The 16,692-nt window shown below is 45.1% G+C and overlaps 1 long non-coding RNA gene across 10 annotated transcripts in view; it reads right to left on the bottom strand.

The window, feature by feature from the left end:
• Positions 1-405: 405 nt before the first annotated feature.
• The window catches only part of LOC139701564 (uncharacterized), a 39,822-nt gene continuing 23,535 nt past the window's right edge, over positions 406-16,692 (bottom strand). For 3 of the 10 annotated variants that reach the window (XR_011704107.1, XR_011704106.1, XR_011704103.1), the window contains exons 2-4: positions 6,810-6,966; positions 2,180-2,425; positions 406-1,701 (exon numbers count right to left, since the gene is read on the bottom strand). This is a non-coding gene — a long non-coding RNA (uncharacterized lncRNA). The other 7 variants (XR_011704108.1, XR_011704105.1, XR_011704104.1 and 4 more) reach the window with 7 other exon arrangements.

Here is a 16,692-nt window from a genome sequence, read left to right as displayed (position 1 = left end):
AAGTAACCTCATGAGCATAGATAGGCAAAATGTAGTCAAATGAGTAGAAAGTGATAAGATTTGAGAATAATTTCCTTTATTTTTAATATAATTTATTTAATTATAAGTTTATATGATTTAAATTGTAATAGTGATTGTGTTTAAAAACTGAACATTAACCAATTGGTTTGTATGCACAAGTGTGAGCTATTGCCAACACACCATTGGAAAGAATGTACTGATTGATGAAAGAATGACTGAGTGAGTGGTAGAGCCTAGAGCTTAAAGTAGGCAATATCCAAGCCTCATGAACCAAAAATGGGTTGGTGTTTCCTTAAGAGAAAATCGGTGTGCTACTACTACCTACAGGAGGGGAAAAATATTAGGGGGGAAAAAAACAACAAATTCATCTCAGTATGATTGCTTAAACATATTTTAATGATTGCAGGCTAAGGAAAAAATTTTCAGCAAAGTTCAAAAGAATTACAGGTACAGGTATTTTGAGTACACATGGACATGCAAATTAATCTTCCCACCTAAGAAAAAAATCACTTTTTCACATTCTGATTTCAGTTATCACATAAAAATCTGTTTTTATTTTGAACACATTTTCTAAAGTGATCAGCTTCAGAAAGAGAGATAAACCAGTGGATATTTTTTTGAAGTATCATTTTTTAAAAATCTTTTCACGTCTTTATTGAGATATAATTCACACATCATACGACTCACTCTTACAGCAAGACTCAGTGGTTTTCAATGCATTCACCAAGTGATACAACTGCCACCTCAATTAATTTTAGAACATTTCTATCATCCCACAAAGAAACTCTGCACCACTTTGCTGTCACTCTCCAATGTCCCCTATCTCTTCCCAAGACCTAGCCAACCATTAGTCTGCTTTCTGTTTCTATAGATATGTATACTAATCACAAATACATGTTGTACAATTCCATTATGGAATCATGCAATTACAGAATCATACAACATGTGTTCATTTGTAATTTGCTTCTTAGCACGATGTTTTACAGTTCCTCCATGTTGTTGAATGTATCAATATTTCATTTCTTTTTATTGCTGAATAGTTACATATTCCATTTTATGGATGTACCACATTATGCTTTTGCATTCATTAGTTAACAGACATTTGAATTCTTTTCCTTTCTTGGCTATTGTGAAAATTCTGCTGTGAACATCCATGTACAAGTTTCTATGTAGACCTATGTTTTCATTTCTTTTAAATTAATGGCTTTAAGCTAAAACCTTTAGCCAAGTTTCTTATATTCCAAATGATTAAGGGAATTGTCATTTAGGACTTAGAAAAGCTACATATAGAATTCCAAACCTCTTAATTTTGGGATTACCACCCCCAACTCTGCTCTTTCCTGGTGGGGAGGAAGAAAGTAGGTGCTGCTCTGACCTGGGGCTCCTAGATCACCAAGCAGGTGTAAATGAACTTCTTCTTGCAGTAACTTAATCTCAGCCTTTCCCACAATAGGCTCACAACTCTTAGCACAACACATTGTTCCTTTGGGGATACTCTATATCCAAAGCATAAAAAATAATAAATATAAAAGCTTATTTTCTGTACTGCAAATTAGAGTTATAGAGTTTTGAAAATGTGCAGAAAAGGGGAAAAATTAACTTCCCCTGATAGAGGCCAGTGGAGTGTTTCGTTTTCTCCCTTACACGACTTGCGGGAGTCTTTTGGTGTGTCTTGCAGGCCTGCAATGAAAAAGAGGGCTCTATATTAATTTATATAGCAACTTTCTTCCAAGAAATGCACAGTGTCTCAAACAGTCTTTCACTCATTCCCCTAAGGGAGTTTGCATAGCGTGCATAAGAAATTACTTCTTTTAAAATTTACACTCTCCAGTTAGTCAGTGCTGGGCAGAAATAGAACTAGAAAAGCAGACCTCCTGACCAAACATTCCGCTATAATATTTTCAGTGAGATTCTATAAATCAATGCATATTCTTAAAAATAGGACTTCCCCATCATATATCCCAGTGACTATTTACTGATGACTGGCGTTTCTTTCACCAGGGGAAAAAATCTCTCTTGTCTGAATTGGAATTGACTGGGATGTTGTGCACCATGAAATGGAAGGGTATCATGTATTTATAATTAAGTGCTCAGGATGGCCTAGACCCTTGAACAGACATGACAGTTTGTACTCTGCAGCTCAGCCCACCAAACTCACCCCAACTGAGAATGCCTTAAGAATCCCAGGACTGGTTCAGCACAAGGGAGAAAAGTCCTGCTTACAAACTCCAGGCAGGAACCGGGAGGCAAATTCATCCATTCTCACTGTTGTTTCTTGCCGTTCTGTCTTGCTTTTAGAGAAGGCCATATGGTCCCTCAGGGTGTTGCTAGTCATACGGGATGGCATCCTCAGCTCTAGTTTCCCAAAACCCAACTCAGGGTTGGGTGGATGAACCTGCAAAAGCTTCCAGCAGTAGTCATTTTCAGGCAGGATATAGCTTTCGACCCCAAATACTTTGGTCCTTATGTTTGGCCTTTCCTCGAGATCTTCATATTGTGAAGTTCTCAGAGCTCAACCCTGAGAAAAAAATCTTGGCCAGGACCACATTAGCGTATGTAGAATCTCAGGAAATCACATCTGGGGAATATCTGTGACTTTCTTCCACTCCAGAAAAACCTCTGGGCTTCATAAATTCCTTCCTTGTGATTATTGTGGAATGGGAGATCTTATTCCAGTTAGCAACAGAAAGTTCAGTGCAGTGTCCCAGGCTGCCTCTAGTTCCAGTCATGTTTTTTGGGGGTCCCCGTAATAATTTATTAACTTCTTTTTTATTTTCCAGTACTAGAAACTAAATTTGGGGCTTTGCATATGCTAAACAAAGACTCTACTGCTGAACTAGCCATAAAAAACCAGCCATTTTTAAACTTTATTTTGAGACAGGCTCTCACTAAGTTGTTTGGGCTGATCTCATTCAAACTTGGGATTCTCCTGCCTCAGCATCCCTATTAGCTGGGATTATAGGCATGTGCCACCATGCCTGACTCCACCATAATCTTAACATGCAGAATATTTTAAATTTATAATTTTTGTCAACTAGGACTAGTTACATAGTTTGTAACTACTTATATAGTTTGAGGGCCAGGTGAGTGGGTGCCTTAATGAAAATTTAAAAATTTTAAGATGATGACAAGAGAGCTTTAAAATGACAGTGGGCCACTTCTATATACAGGACCTTATATGACTGCACAGGTCACATGAAGCTAACCCTGCTGCAAATACTCGAAAACAAAAGATTTTACTCTGGAAAATCTGGTGCCTTTGAGTCTGCATCCTCAATGGCAGCTTATAATTGATTGTTGCCTAATAGTAGCATATATTGGTTTTCTGGGGCTGCCAAAACAAAATACCACAGCCTGGTGGTTTAAAGAAAGAGAATTTACTTTCTCACAGTTCTGAAGGCTCAAGTCTAAGATCATGGTGTTGGCAGAGTTGGTTTCTTGGCTTATAGATATTGCCTTCTCCCTATATCTTCACATGGTCTTCCCTCTATAAATGTCTATGTCCTAATGTCTTCTTATAAGGACTCCACCAGCTGGGTGTGGTGACACATGCCTGTAATTCCAGCAGCTTGGGAGGCTAAAGCAGGAGGATCCCAAGTTCGAAGCCATCCTCAGCAACTTAGCAAGGCCCTAAGCAATTTAGTGAGGCCCTGTCTCAAAATGAAATTATAAAAAGGGCTAGGGATGTGGTTCAGTGGTTAAGTGCCCCTGGGTTCAATCCCTGGTACAAAAAAAGAAGCCCATGCCTGCAGCATGTGGAATGGTGACACAATTATAGGATAAAAGTTGCACATTCCATCCACTTCTGCAAAATCAATAATCAGTTTCCTTAACAACAACAACTGTACCCATTACACAGAGATAACAGTTCAAGTGTAATGCAGAAGAAAAAATTTGCTTTGAGATGTAACAGATTCCTCACCTCAGACATGTGACTTAAATGTTTCAGGAGAAGAAAACTCTCAACTACAACATAATTCTTCTCCACAACTGATCCTTCCTCAAATCACCTGACTGTACTAGGGCTGGTCCTAAATTTCAGTGGAAACTTGATGAGGTACCCCTTACAGAGAACATAGTCCCAAATTGGTCTTTGTACCTATTTGTAGAAAAATGATAGCCAGATTATAGCTGAAAACTCTGCTAATTCTGGGGAAGATTTTGGTCTTGTGCCTGGAACTATTGAAGCATATATTCACACCTACCACATGCGACACTTAGTAGCAGAATTTCCAGCACAACACTTCAGTACTTTATTTTTAAAAGAAACAGCAGAGACTGGAGTCCTGTTCACTCTGCAGCTTTCTTACAGGAGGCTCCACAAAAGGTTGGGAGAGTGGGGGGTTGGGGTGTTGAAAAGAGGTATATTTTGCACTTTTGAAAACCTTTGCTCAGAATCAGGAACTCAAGATGCTAAAATATATAACATTTGCACCTGCATATATATTTTTAAAAAGCCACATTTGCGAGGCTCTGAGAAAAGAAGGGTGCAGCATAATGATTGAGGAATAAAGACCAATATTAGAACTTAGAAAAGAACTTAACAACATTTTACTCTAAATTCTTTGGATTTTGGACAAAGAAAGAAATGTCCTAAAAATTTTAAATGATGTTCCCCAGACCAGCACTTTGCCCAAAATGCAGGTCTTTTCTTTCAGAATAGTGTACTTCCCACTCCAAAGGTTTATTTCTAAATAGGCATTGTCCTGTTGGCCTAAATTGCATGAAAAAAAAAGCATAAAACCCTCCTCTATCCACACCAGAGTCTCTATTTAGACTCCAGAGTTGAGAAAGCAAGGACTATTTCAATTTCAACTCCCTTAGCAAATAGAAGAAAAGGCATCTGACCTTCCATTCCTCCAGCTGGTCCCTGGGTTTCCATGTAGCTAGCTGGCACAGGCCTCAAGTCTGACACCAGGGGGCGCAGCATCCTTTGTCCTGACAGGCATTGAAATAGTGCTCTGAAGCCTGGCTGGGCCTTACAGAAAAGCCACCTTTCTCTACTTTCACAGTTTCTCTTTGGAACCAGCCTAGAACTCAGCCCCGCTGCATCATCTTAAAGCCATTTTCTCCTTCTTCCCCAGTGGTGGTCAGAATCTCTTTTCCCACAATCTCAGATGTGTGCAGCTTGCAAGATTGTCCCCTCCCCAGCTACTCCTCCCCTGCAAAGCCTAAGAGGCTCATGGCCTATCATTCATTCTCACATGAAATCCCCATAAATTTAGGATGTCTCCAGAAATTCTTCAAGAATAAAGAACCATCACAGACAAGGTGAGCTTTCCAGAAGAAATATCCCACCTGTTCTCTAATATCTCTTCCCTTTTCAGTCACCCAAAGGAATAATAAATTAAATTACTCATTTGGGGAAGCTGATACCATCTTGTAGTCACCCCCTCAGTTCCCTCTGCCTGGCCCTGAAAAGTCTGAGAACAGCCATTGCTTGTGGCTACCTAGCAAAGGGACAGGTGTAAGCATCCTTTCAGCCTCACCTTGCTACTCTTATTCCCCCACTGTGCATCCCACATAGGATAACTGCTTCTTTGTGTCCTTACCAGCTTGGCTCTATATGCCCTCCAGCAGAAAGAAGTCCACTCCACACTTGCCTACCTCTCCTGATTCTGAACACGCACTGCTCTCTTCTTTTGCAGATAAATAAGCACCCTCTTCCATTTAGACACACTCCTAACCCTTCCCCTATTGACACAAATGCACACATTATGCAAACCCTCAAATGTCAAAGCCACACCATTTTGCAAAGAACCTTAAACTCCACTGTCTGAACTGAAGGGCCACAGGGTCCTGTAGAGGCCTTTGGAAAGCAGCTGCTATATTTACATAGAGACTTCACATTTACACAGTCCTCTCCCTGTCTTTCATTGCAATCCCCCAACAATGCTGAGAAGAGGCAGGGAAATCCAAAGCTTAAGAGGCATGTCCCAGTCCCAGACCTAGTACAGGGTAGAGGCAATACTGGGATCCTGGTAACAGGGCATGGTGGAGGGCTACATGTCCAATGACACCAAGACCTGGAAGCAACACATCCTCACAAATGGTTCTATGCACAAAAGGAGTCTATGCTTTCAGTTTCTGGTAAAAATGTAGTATTAGTGGGATCCTCAATTGGGCAGGAAAGAAAAGGAGAGGTAATGTCAATTCTGCGCTGACCTGCCTTTTTTATCTATGGTGCAACTCATTTCTTTTCTCCGAATTCACCTTAACTAATGTAGAGTAATTGACAGTGCTGAGCCTGGAGACAGGTAGCCATGGCTTCTTAGCTTAATTGTGAACCTTCCTCTACTTGCTCATAAAATGATGATAACATCTATGAGATACACAGACAGCCACCGAAATGAAAAGTATAAATGTCATCCTGGGAGAGGGAGTGGAGTGGGAGACTTTTACTTTCATTTTATGCTCTTCCATATTTTTTGAAGTATTTTAACTTGTGCATGTATTCCTTTTTTAAGTTTATTTTAAAATTTGTGTTGGGGCTAATGGGGCTCCCCCAGAATTGCTGTGAGGATGACTTATGTAACATATCTGACATGGCACGTGCTCTGGCACACAGTTGATGCTCACTAAACAGTAGTCTATTGTTAGTGATTGCACCTTCCTAAAAATTGAGCAAGTGGACTTCAAGTCAAGAGACACAGGGCTGCTGCAGACCCTGCTCTCAGCTCCCTGCATGCCCTTGAATAATTTAAATCTTTCCCCAAACCCTTAGTTTCTTCATCTATAAAATGACAAGACACAGGCCAATTGATTTGAAAAGCAGACAACATGCTTACCACCAAAAACCCCCGAGGTGCCTTCTACAATTCAGTATTTTCAAAAGGAGGTCTCTCAAACTTGAGCTCATCAGGCAGAAACTTTCCCAAGAGAAGTTGTCATCTAGGATGGGCCAAAAGGGCCAGAGACAGCTGAGCTGGGTCTAAGTACAGAAAGCTAGGGAAAGAATAATGTGTGAACACAGTGTAAGATTGTCAGCTTAGGGCAGGGGGTGGGAAAAGAAAGTTTTGGTTGTTCCTTGGGTGCAGTTGGCACTGCCACCCTTTCCAGCTGAGAGAGATGACCTTGCTGAGCAGAAAGGGATGGGGATCCCTGACCAAACTAAAGCTAGCCCCAATCCAGTTCCCTAGGATGAGAATTCTGCATGAGTTACAGATCTGACATCAGGCCCTCCCTAAGCAGATCCAGGATCCATGAGCGGTCCTTTGGATAAATGGGTTTTGGAAAAAAAAAAAACTAAAAAGAACCTACTGTGCACAAGAATTGAGCTAAAACACTTCTAAAGTTTCTTGCAACAATTCACTTTATCTGAACAACAACAACGTGCAGTGAACCCACACAGGTGGTGCAAACTTCAGATTCTAACCCCCTTAGCAGCTGATTTGGAGAGACCAGTTTGGGTACACTCTAGCTCTTGAAAATCAGAGATTTGTTCCTAAACACAGCTGAGTCTTTCCCACACTGCTCAGAAGGCAGATCTTCCTCAGAGTCTCCTTTGCTAGAACTCCTTTGCCTTTTGAGGACTGGAGGCAGGTAGAATGGTGGGTAGGAAGGTCGCGACTTTCTTTTTCCCCCCCGGCGGTATCCTTCCTATTTAAAGCAGCACCGACTGTCATAGCAGCTTCTTGCCAATATTTGCAGGCAGGAAGATTTTTGACATTGTAAGGCGGGCGTTTAGAGCAGATGGGAAGCCCTTTCCCAAGACCATCGGGTAGAGCATAAATCGGTTATACCAGCACCCAACAGGAATCCCTAACCCCCACTTTCATGGTCAGCACCCAGATGGTATCTGCGTTTACATTTTTAAAAAGGGGGTGTGATTTTTCATAACTCTGCATTATCAGGCCGTGCCTGTTATAATTGCATCTCCTCCTAAAGTTCGTGTTGTCACTCCCTAAAGGGTAAGTAGTGTTTTCACTTCTTGAGAGATCTGGGATAACGGTATCAGAGTACACCACACCTGGAAGATCCTTCACGTCTATATATATTTTTTCTCTTTCTTTCTTTTTATTTTCTTGTCTTTCTTTCTTTTATTTTTTTAACGAGGCCTTGCAATGTAAAGTGTTGGACGGGAAGGGGCGGTTTTCATCGAGGCATGGACAGGTAGCAACAACTCTGCCAGACTTCTGAGGCAAAACCAAACAAAAACAGCTCCAACCATCATATTTTGACAAAACCTGCATTTTGTGAAATTCTGTATTTTTAGAGACCTGTCCTCCTTTGTACAAGTCATTTTCAGAGGCTGTGCTGAATATCAGATCATTTGTTAAAATGCCTCTGTACTTGATTACTCTACGTGGTTCTTTGCTGCGACCGTTTGTATCTCTAATAAACAGCATTGTTTATCATCTTTGGTTCCGTGCCCTTGGGATTGAACTGAAATAAAGCAGGAGCTCCGAGGCTGAGTGCTGGAAAATACGCCGGGTTTCCCAGGCCCGGGAAGGTCGCCGGGGCCGCAGAGACACCCGCCTGGGGAGAGCCCACCCTTCGGTGCACGCTTGGAGAAGAGCAAGTTTGCACCAGTTTTTCCAGACGCCGAGAGGTCCCAGGCAACTCAAAGGCTGGGCACCTGAAGGAGATACACAGGGAAATGCCACTAAGGACTAGGAATAAGGGTGTGACTAAAGGGCCGAATAGGCTAATACTGCCAAGATGATTTTTTAAAAGGGAGTGTGGGGATTGAGGCGCGGGAAGCGTTCTGAGCGGTCTTTTAACTCGAAGTCTCAACCCTCGTCCTGGCGTAATAAAGCCTCACTAATAAATTCTCGTTTTTTCCGCGTAGCCCCGCGGTCTTTGCTGTTAAAACGACTACCCTTAACAAGACTAGACTTACCCCCTCGTTCCCCGTAGCTTCCTAATATTTGTCACCATTTCGTTTTCAGTCGGGTACTTTGTGACCGTGAAAGATATGAGTGCATGCCCTAAGAAAGTGCCGCTGTTCCCTAGAAAAAGCCTCCCCGTTCTCTTGGATCTCAAACGGGGTCCGCGGTAGAGCCTCTCCGAAATTTCGCTGCTCCCAGTATGGAGTAAGGTTCACTATCAAAATACAGAAACCTTCAAAAAAGACACAACGCCGAGTGCCTTGGGCGCCTGGGGTAAGCCTGTCCAGTCTGCGCCTCCAAATCCCCCAATTTAATGTTGTGCGGGCTCTAGGGGAGAGTTTGCCAGTAAGAAGGTTGTTAAACGCGCGCCAGACCCGGGCTTTGCGCTTCTCAAATGGAACTTCCAGACCCAAGGCCCAGTACGAATTGTCCTTTCCACAGGTTCGTGTGAAACACCAACCCCCTCCCCTAGCTTCCAAAATTTCTCACAACAGGGTAGACACACTGTTCAAATTGTCCTTGCTAGCTGCGCTCCCTTATCCAAGTGTTTTTTTTTTTTTTTTAAATACGGAGATCCGTTTGCGCGCAAGAACAGTGATTTCCCTCAAGCCACTCGCGCAGCAGCTTCAGACAGCCCCTGGGTTGCAGCGCGTCCAAGCGTCGGCGGAGTTCTCCGAATTTCAAAAAAAAGTAGTAAAGTGAATTTCGGCACAGGGAAAAGTGCTGGGTGTTGGAGTGGTAGGTGGGGGCGGGAGTCAAGAAAGCCGCCAGGAGGCTTTTTTGTTTTTTAAAGTTAGACACGCAATGAGGCGCAAGCATCAACAACACCGCTTCGTGGTTTCCGAACTTAGAGAATCGTGCCGTTTCGGCCCATCCCTGCAGGCAGGGGCCGAGAACAGAGTGTGGGGGGCTGTTTTTAGTTCCTGAAGAAGGAGCAGAGGCGCGGGCACAGCTTGCGGGGCACTGACAAGCGCAGCTGACTTTCTCCGCCGCTCTGGCTCTTCTGCTCTCCCCATTCTCTTTCCACCCTTAAAGCCGTCCCACTGCTGCCAGGATTGCGCAGGGGGGAGGAGGGTCGAAGGTTTAGGCGGCAGAGTCTCCCAACAGGTAGTTTCACCCGGGAGCTGGCCTGGTATAAATATCAAAACCTGGGCCGCCTGGGTCGCTCTAAACTGAAGCCGAGACGCAGACACTTAGGAGTCCTGGAATAAAAGTCGCGTTCTGGGAGTCACTTTAAATAACCTTGTTTTCTCTCCATTCCCCAACTTCTCCCAAAATAGCGCGAGCTGCTCGGTTTGGAATGGCGCTCACCGAGCCTAAATAAATGGCTGCAGGCTGTAAACTCATCGCCGATTTGGTATCCCCCCCTCCCCCAGTAGTTACTACAGAACCCAACTCGGCTTTAGAAGGATAGGTAGTTTTTAGAAGCTTCCCCTTCGAAATATCCTAGGCTCCAAAGCAAAAGAGGAAAAGGGTGCGTTGCACTTGGAGGAGATAATTAAATTATGCATTCCCTTAGTACACAATGAAGAACAGCAGCATGCCGGGCCAGGCCGTGTGTGGAACCGGCTGCTGCGGCCTCGCGCTCCAGCGGGCGCACCACGTTTCCTTCCCAGGGCGCAGGGTGGAGAAGTTGGGTTGGGCCACTTTGTTCTGCCCGGAGCATGGATGCGCGCAAGCTGGGGCACTGCAAAAAACAAGTCTTGGCTGCCTGGCCCCCCTTCCCTGCGGGGGCGCTCTCCCCAACGGCTTCGCCTAGGGCCGTGGACGCACGTGGTTTTCAGAGAACCGGCGCGCGACGCGAAACCCCGCGCGTCTGCCCAAAGCTCCCTGGAGCACGCAACCTTCACTGGGCGGGGGAATGTGAGGGACTGGGCCCCTCGGCGTTTGGATCTAATACCGCCTGGGCAGACAAGCCTCTCCCGCTACTGCTCTGAGTCGTCTCCTGGTAGTGCCTTCCATACCGACTTAAACCGTGGAACTCCTAGCCCTGTCTAGCCAGTCTCCTAAGGACTCCCCACGGTCTCCGATGCCCCAGAGCTTCTGGGGCCGTAGGCAAACCTGACCTGCGAGCCTTGAATCTTCAGACGCTTCGGGACTTGAGACACTGCAATCTCTCAATCTCCCACTCAAGCGTACTTCGGCATTACTTGCTACTTCTGAGCCTCTGTCACTAACCACGCTACCTAAACTTTCTAAAGAAAAGTTTACTCGCGTTTGCCACCTCAAGTTCGCCCCAGCTGGCGCTGGCAGGAGGAGGAAAAGAGCACCCCCTTCCCCCTCCACCTATCTTCCTTTTCTCCCCCTCCCCCCTCGCCTTCCCTGTGAGTCCAAACCTTTCGGGTGGGAGCACGCAGCGGTGGAGCCCCCGAAGGCACCGACTGTGCAGGGCACAGAGTTCGTTTCGCATCCCTCAATGTCTGCGCCTTGACCGTTCCCGCCCCCTCCTCCCCCACCTCGTTTTCAGTGGGGACTTGCGGGTTTGTAGTTTAGTTTTGTCCATGTATATGTATATATACGTGCATACATATATGCACACACATATACATACCTAGTTTGTGTATTTTATTTATATATATCTTAAAAGGTCCCCACCCTGCCCAAGCCTTGAGCACCCGCCTGCCTTCCAGGTCCTCGGCATGGGGCTGGAGAGAGGCACCCTTCGCGCAGGGCGGGCTGCCTCCTGAATGGGTACCAGGGGCTCCCTGGCAGCGATTTCCCCTGGACTGGTTTCGTCTCCTGGGAGATCCTACGTCCTAGTGTGACCATAATTCGTGTAAGAGCTCAAGGCAAGTCTCCTGTGCCACCCACCCCCCACCTCAAGCCCGCGCGTGCGTACACACACACACACACACACACCACCAGGAACTATAGATGTTGCGGATTTGGGAAGATGTTTAGGAGACAAAAATAGGTGGTAGTGGAGAGGAGACCCAATTCTAACATCTTCCTGAAGTCTTTCCCCAGAGAGAATTGGATGTTCCGAAGCATGGCCAGGAGACCACAGAAAGCACCTCAAGTTGGTTAACTTTGGCCAATATTATGTTTTAATTTTGCCTAGGATTAAAAAGATTTGAGATTTTGTGTCCAAATTTACTACACCGGGCTTTCAACTTTAAAATCAACAAGCCAAAGGGAACATTTTGGAGAACTGGACCTATTTGCGCGCTGCGGGACACGTGCGGGAAGTAGGGGGAGCGACAGAAACGAAATTTGCCCAGGACCTCTTGGCTTGGACTCCTGGGCGTTTCGACGCCGGGCAGCCTTCTCCAAACTCCACTTGGTTGGGCATGAAATTGAACTTGACGCAGTCAAGGTCATGGCCCCCGCTTAGCCTTGATTCTTCCACGTGACAGGAAGGTTCCGGTTGTCAATCGCAGACGTTGCCTGCAGAGAGCGACGTCTTGAGGGCACGCGAGTTTCGCAGGGATAAGCCAGTGTCTCCCAAATCATAATAAATTTTGTATTTAGTTCAAGGTGTAGGGGGTGGGAGGTGTTAGTTATTTCCTCCAAATTAAACGTTTACGAACAACAAATATGTCTACAAATCCTCTCGTTCAAGAGCATCGCGGGAGATCTTTGCCAGCCCCCATCATAGTCCGTAGCTTCGGCTGTGGTCAAACACATGCCCCACGAGCTCAGAGCGCTCCAGTCACGGTCCCTCTGTCCAGCAGTGCTTTGCACAGGCCAGATTGAGGCTGGACCGCCTGGGAACCAAGGTCGGAAATCCTCGTCCCGGCAGGCGAGGCCTCCCACCTCCAAACTCATTTCTACTGTTGACCCACATTGTCACCACGGCCTATCAGAGAAAGCCCTGCAAAGGGGCACCTGAAAAAGTAGGAGATTTCCAGTCCCCACGTAATGATACCCCACCAGAAGCAAAACCGTGCAGCAACAACCAGGGGACCTCTATGCTGTCATTGAAAGGGCCATTTTGAGTGGAAATTGTGTGCGAGGAGAAAAATAAGGTGAAGAGGCAGATAAAATTGTAAGTGTAAGCAGCTTCCCTTCTTAATATTTTATGTCACCACCCCCAGCTCTAAACTTTGGGCAGAATTGTCTTTCAAGACTCAAAGTCCTCGGTGAAGCAGAACAGACCCCTAACCCTCAGCCAACATCCAACCCTCAAGCTGCAGCAGCCTCCCTTCAAGAGCAGAAGCTTGGGCTCTGATGCTTCCAATGTAGAGTTTCATCCACAAAGGAACAGCCCTCCTTCCCATCTCTATCCCATTGTACTCTGCATATAGACACAACCCCTTTGATTGTATTTATTTATATTTAATCTCTAGGACCCCAGAATTCATTGGTAGGCTTTAAGGCAGGAGTAGCAAGGAGAAAGATTTTTTTACAAAGAGCTGCTGTACTTCTCAAGGGAGGGGCTGAAGAGGAATTGAAAATCAAGAAGAAAGACATTGAGGGGCAGGGCTGTTAAATTTTTATTTCTCTTAGAAGCTGTCCTCCTTATACCAAAATGTGTTCAAGTTACTACAAACACAGGAAGCTGGGATTCTTGGTGGAAACAAAAAGCAAAGGTTTGCAGGATGCCCCCTTTCCCTACCTTTCCTTTAAAAGTAGTGCTCCTATTTAGCTTAGTGACTCTGTGCCCTTCAATAAGGGCCTCCTAGCTGCCTGAGTGTGTTAGTGGTCAGTTTCCCCAGGGAACCCAAGCCCAGGAGAGTGACCTAAGAGAGGCTCCCAGAACCCCTTGAGCTGAGCTGTTCATCCTGTTAAGATGGGTCAGCGGGGAGGAAACTGGTCTGTGAGGCCAGAGGTGGGTTGTGGGAGGAGTGACCCTATCACCCTTCTTCCTTCAATTGAAGCCCCAATTCTGATTATTTAAAGCCTGAAGTGTGTATTTCTAACCTTCATTCCTAATTTTATTTTTAAGGGAGCAATGTGTGTTTGCAATTTTTTATGTATGTATGTTCTTCATTTGCCTTTGTGTGTTTTTGCTTCAGTCCCCCCGCCCTCCACCCCCAAGGTCTTAGCAATTCTCCAAGAGAAGTTTTAGTGGGGAGGGTGAAACTGACCAGTTTATTCTTATTAATCAGGCACAAACACAAGCATAAACACTGACTCTCTGTGCTTAACAAAATCCCTTTTAAAAATAAAAGTCATTTAGGCAGGAACTGGTTAGGACTGAGAAATGGAGAATACTGGTGAACTAGTTAATCCTGTCCCTTTAAGAAAAATCCATAAAGGTTTTCCATCAGCCCAGAGTCTGGGAAAGAAGCAAACTAACTGCTTGGAACAAAAGAGACAAAGAGGCCAAACAACAAAACAAACAAACAACTCCCCCTACCCCCACCCCCTTGGAGACAACAATAGCCTAGACACAGCAAGTGCAGTTACTGCCCTGCCGGCTGCTTCTGTCCACCTGCCAAGTTTCCCCGCATTTGGCTAGAGACTTTCTCTCTCACCCCACCACCCCATCAACCCCCTTTCACAGCCCTTTCTGTTTTTCTCTGTGTGACTCTCTCTGTGTGTCTCTCTTGGGGTCTGGCAGTGTGTGTGTGTGTGTGTGTGTGTGTGTGTGTCTGTTCTGTTTTCGCTTTCACTTGATGTGGCTCTCTGTCTCAGACACCTTTATGTTCTTCTCTCTCTCCTCTTCTCCCACCCCAGCATATGAGCATATCATGGCACCTACCTACCTACGTACCTACCTGTTAGGCCCTTTCTGCGGTGTTTCCTCAGAACTGTGTTTCCCTAAGTGGTTACGGTGGCCTATTTTGTATTTTATTTGCAGAAGCCTTTGCCAGGAGGATCCTGAAGTCTATTTGCACTTCAGTGTTAAACCATGCCTCCTGTTCAGCTCTTTGCTCCTTTTCTATAAAGCTTCTGGCACACTTTTCCCCCCTGTCCCCAAGCAGCCCTTTCTTTGCTTCTTGGCATTGCTTGGGACTCTCATGCATGCCTGCCTTCTCTTTCTCTCACTCTCTCTTCCTCTCTCCCTTGCAGTCAGTCCCCTCCCCCTTGCTCCCAAATCCAGCCTTCTTTCCCCCTCTTCCCTCCTCCCCACCAAACTTTAATAAAATACCAAAAACATCTTTGCTAGGAGATTGTTTTCTTTATAGAATGAATATAAAGCCTTGGAAAGTGAGAAGTGGAGAAGGGAAAGAATCCATACATGGAGACTGCAGTCAACAGAGGCTGTAGTGTGGAACTAGCATCCCTGCCAACAGCCTCATCCCTTTCACACTTTTTTTCAAATAAGCCCTTTTGTGACAGCATTCCTCCTGAGGCATCTGTGTCCCTCCTACACCAGGCAGCAGGGGTGAGCCCTGCTGGCCCTTGGGGAGAGAAGCTGCAGCCTCAGTCACAAGTATTTCCACCCCAAGCCTCCAGCCATTTCCTGAGACACGAATGGGAAGTAGGTGCTCCTGGTAATGGGGGAGAGGTCCTATTTCCTCTTAATAGTATAGGATGGCCACTTGAAAAGAACCTTCTCCAAGGACCAGAAAAGAGTATATTTTAATGAACTTTGGTTGTGGGGTAAAGAGGGAAATTTCAACTTTCAGGAGATTGTGGGGAAAAACAAGACTAAACTGTTTCTCTAAAGCAGATCTGCAAATTCCCAGTCATGTGGTACAGATTTGGCAAAATGGTGACACTCCCCACCACCACCACACACACATACAAACCACGCACAGTAGGCAACAAAACCAGTACCAATTATTTCCCTTAGACTTGCCCCTTTTTTCCATCTTTCTTCAATAATATACAGACATAAATACATAAGGGGTAACCCTGAGGGAGAGAAAACATTTAGCTTGAGAACAGTAGAAAAACAGAAATAGGAAATTTACTCTCATTGTTTGGTTGCTTAGTGATAAGGGCAGTATTAAGAAACATGGATGTTATAAAGCACACATATGGGGCTGGGGGTAGCTCAGTGGTAAAGTGCATGCTTAGCATGTACAAGGCCCTGGGTTCAATCTCACTAAAACACACACACACACACACACACACACACACACACATTGCTTTAAATTATATATATGCACATGTATATATGCATGGATATGTGTATGTATATTTAGTTGATGAAAGTAACTCATCAGAATAAGAGTGAGGGGTTTTGAAATCAGGCATCCATGTTTTGAAAATAACCAACTGCTCACTGGCTAGGCAACTGTGGGCAGGCTGCTCACCCTCCCTTGAACTGTTTTTCTAAAAATGAAGTGGCATTGCATACCCGAATCAACGTGTTCTCTTCCCCTCTTCCGGCTCTCCTTTCATTTTTTCCTTCTTTCCTTTCTCCCTTCTCACTTCACTGGCTTCTTGTCTGAGTTTTCCAGAAGTACAAGCAAAGGGGGGAATCTTCTAAATTGCCCCAGTTTTCAGATCCTAAGGAAAACTTTGTTGCTCTCTGAGTTCTGGCATTGGAACATTACAAACTGTACATGAATCCATTCATTGTATGCTCAAATGCCACCTGAGATCATTTGTTCTTAGACTGGATCATTCGACTCCATTAGTCCACTCCCTCCTCTAGGCTCTTTCTTTTCAAAAATTAAAGAAGAAGACCCTTATCCAGTCTCAACTATTTACATACTTTTACCTCCTCAGGGTTCTGTTCTTGGGAAGGTATTAAACATAGCCCATGACCAAAAAGCCTAAGAAGGGAGAAGCAGAAGAGAATATGTTCTAATGAACTCTGGTCCTGACCCATAACTGCCCAATTGGGAATGCTGTTTTCTTGGTATTTTGACCTTGTCAAAATGACTGATTTCTCCCCCCCCCCCTCCGGGAGGAGTCACTGTCTTGCTGAGCAGTGCTTCTGGAGCAGTGTTCTGGGACTATGCATCAGTGCATCTGGAAGCACTCACTGGTGGGGCGC

This window comes from Marmota flaviventris, chromosome 13, assembly GCF_047511675.1.
Source record: "Marmota flaviventris isolate mMarFla1 chromosome 13, mMarFla1.hap1, whole genome shotgun sequence".
NCBI lineage: Eukaryota > Metazoa > Chordata > Mammalia > Rodentia > Sciuridae > Marmota > Marmota flaviventris.
Note: the sequence above shows the minus strand (reverse complement) of the source record. Positions and strands in the feature narration are given on the sequence as shown.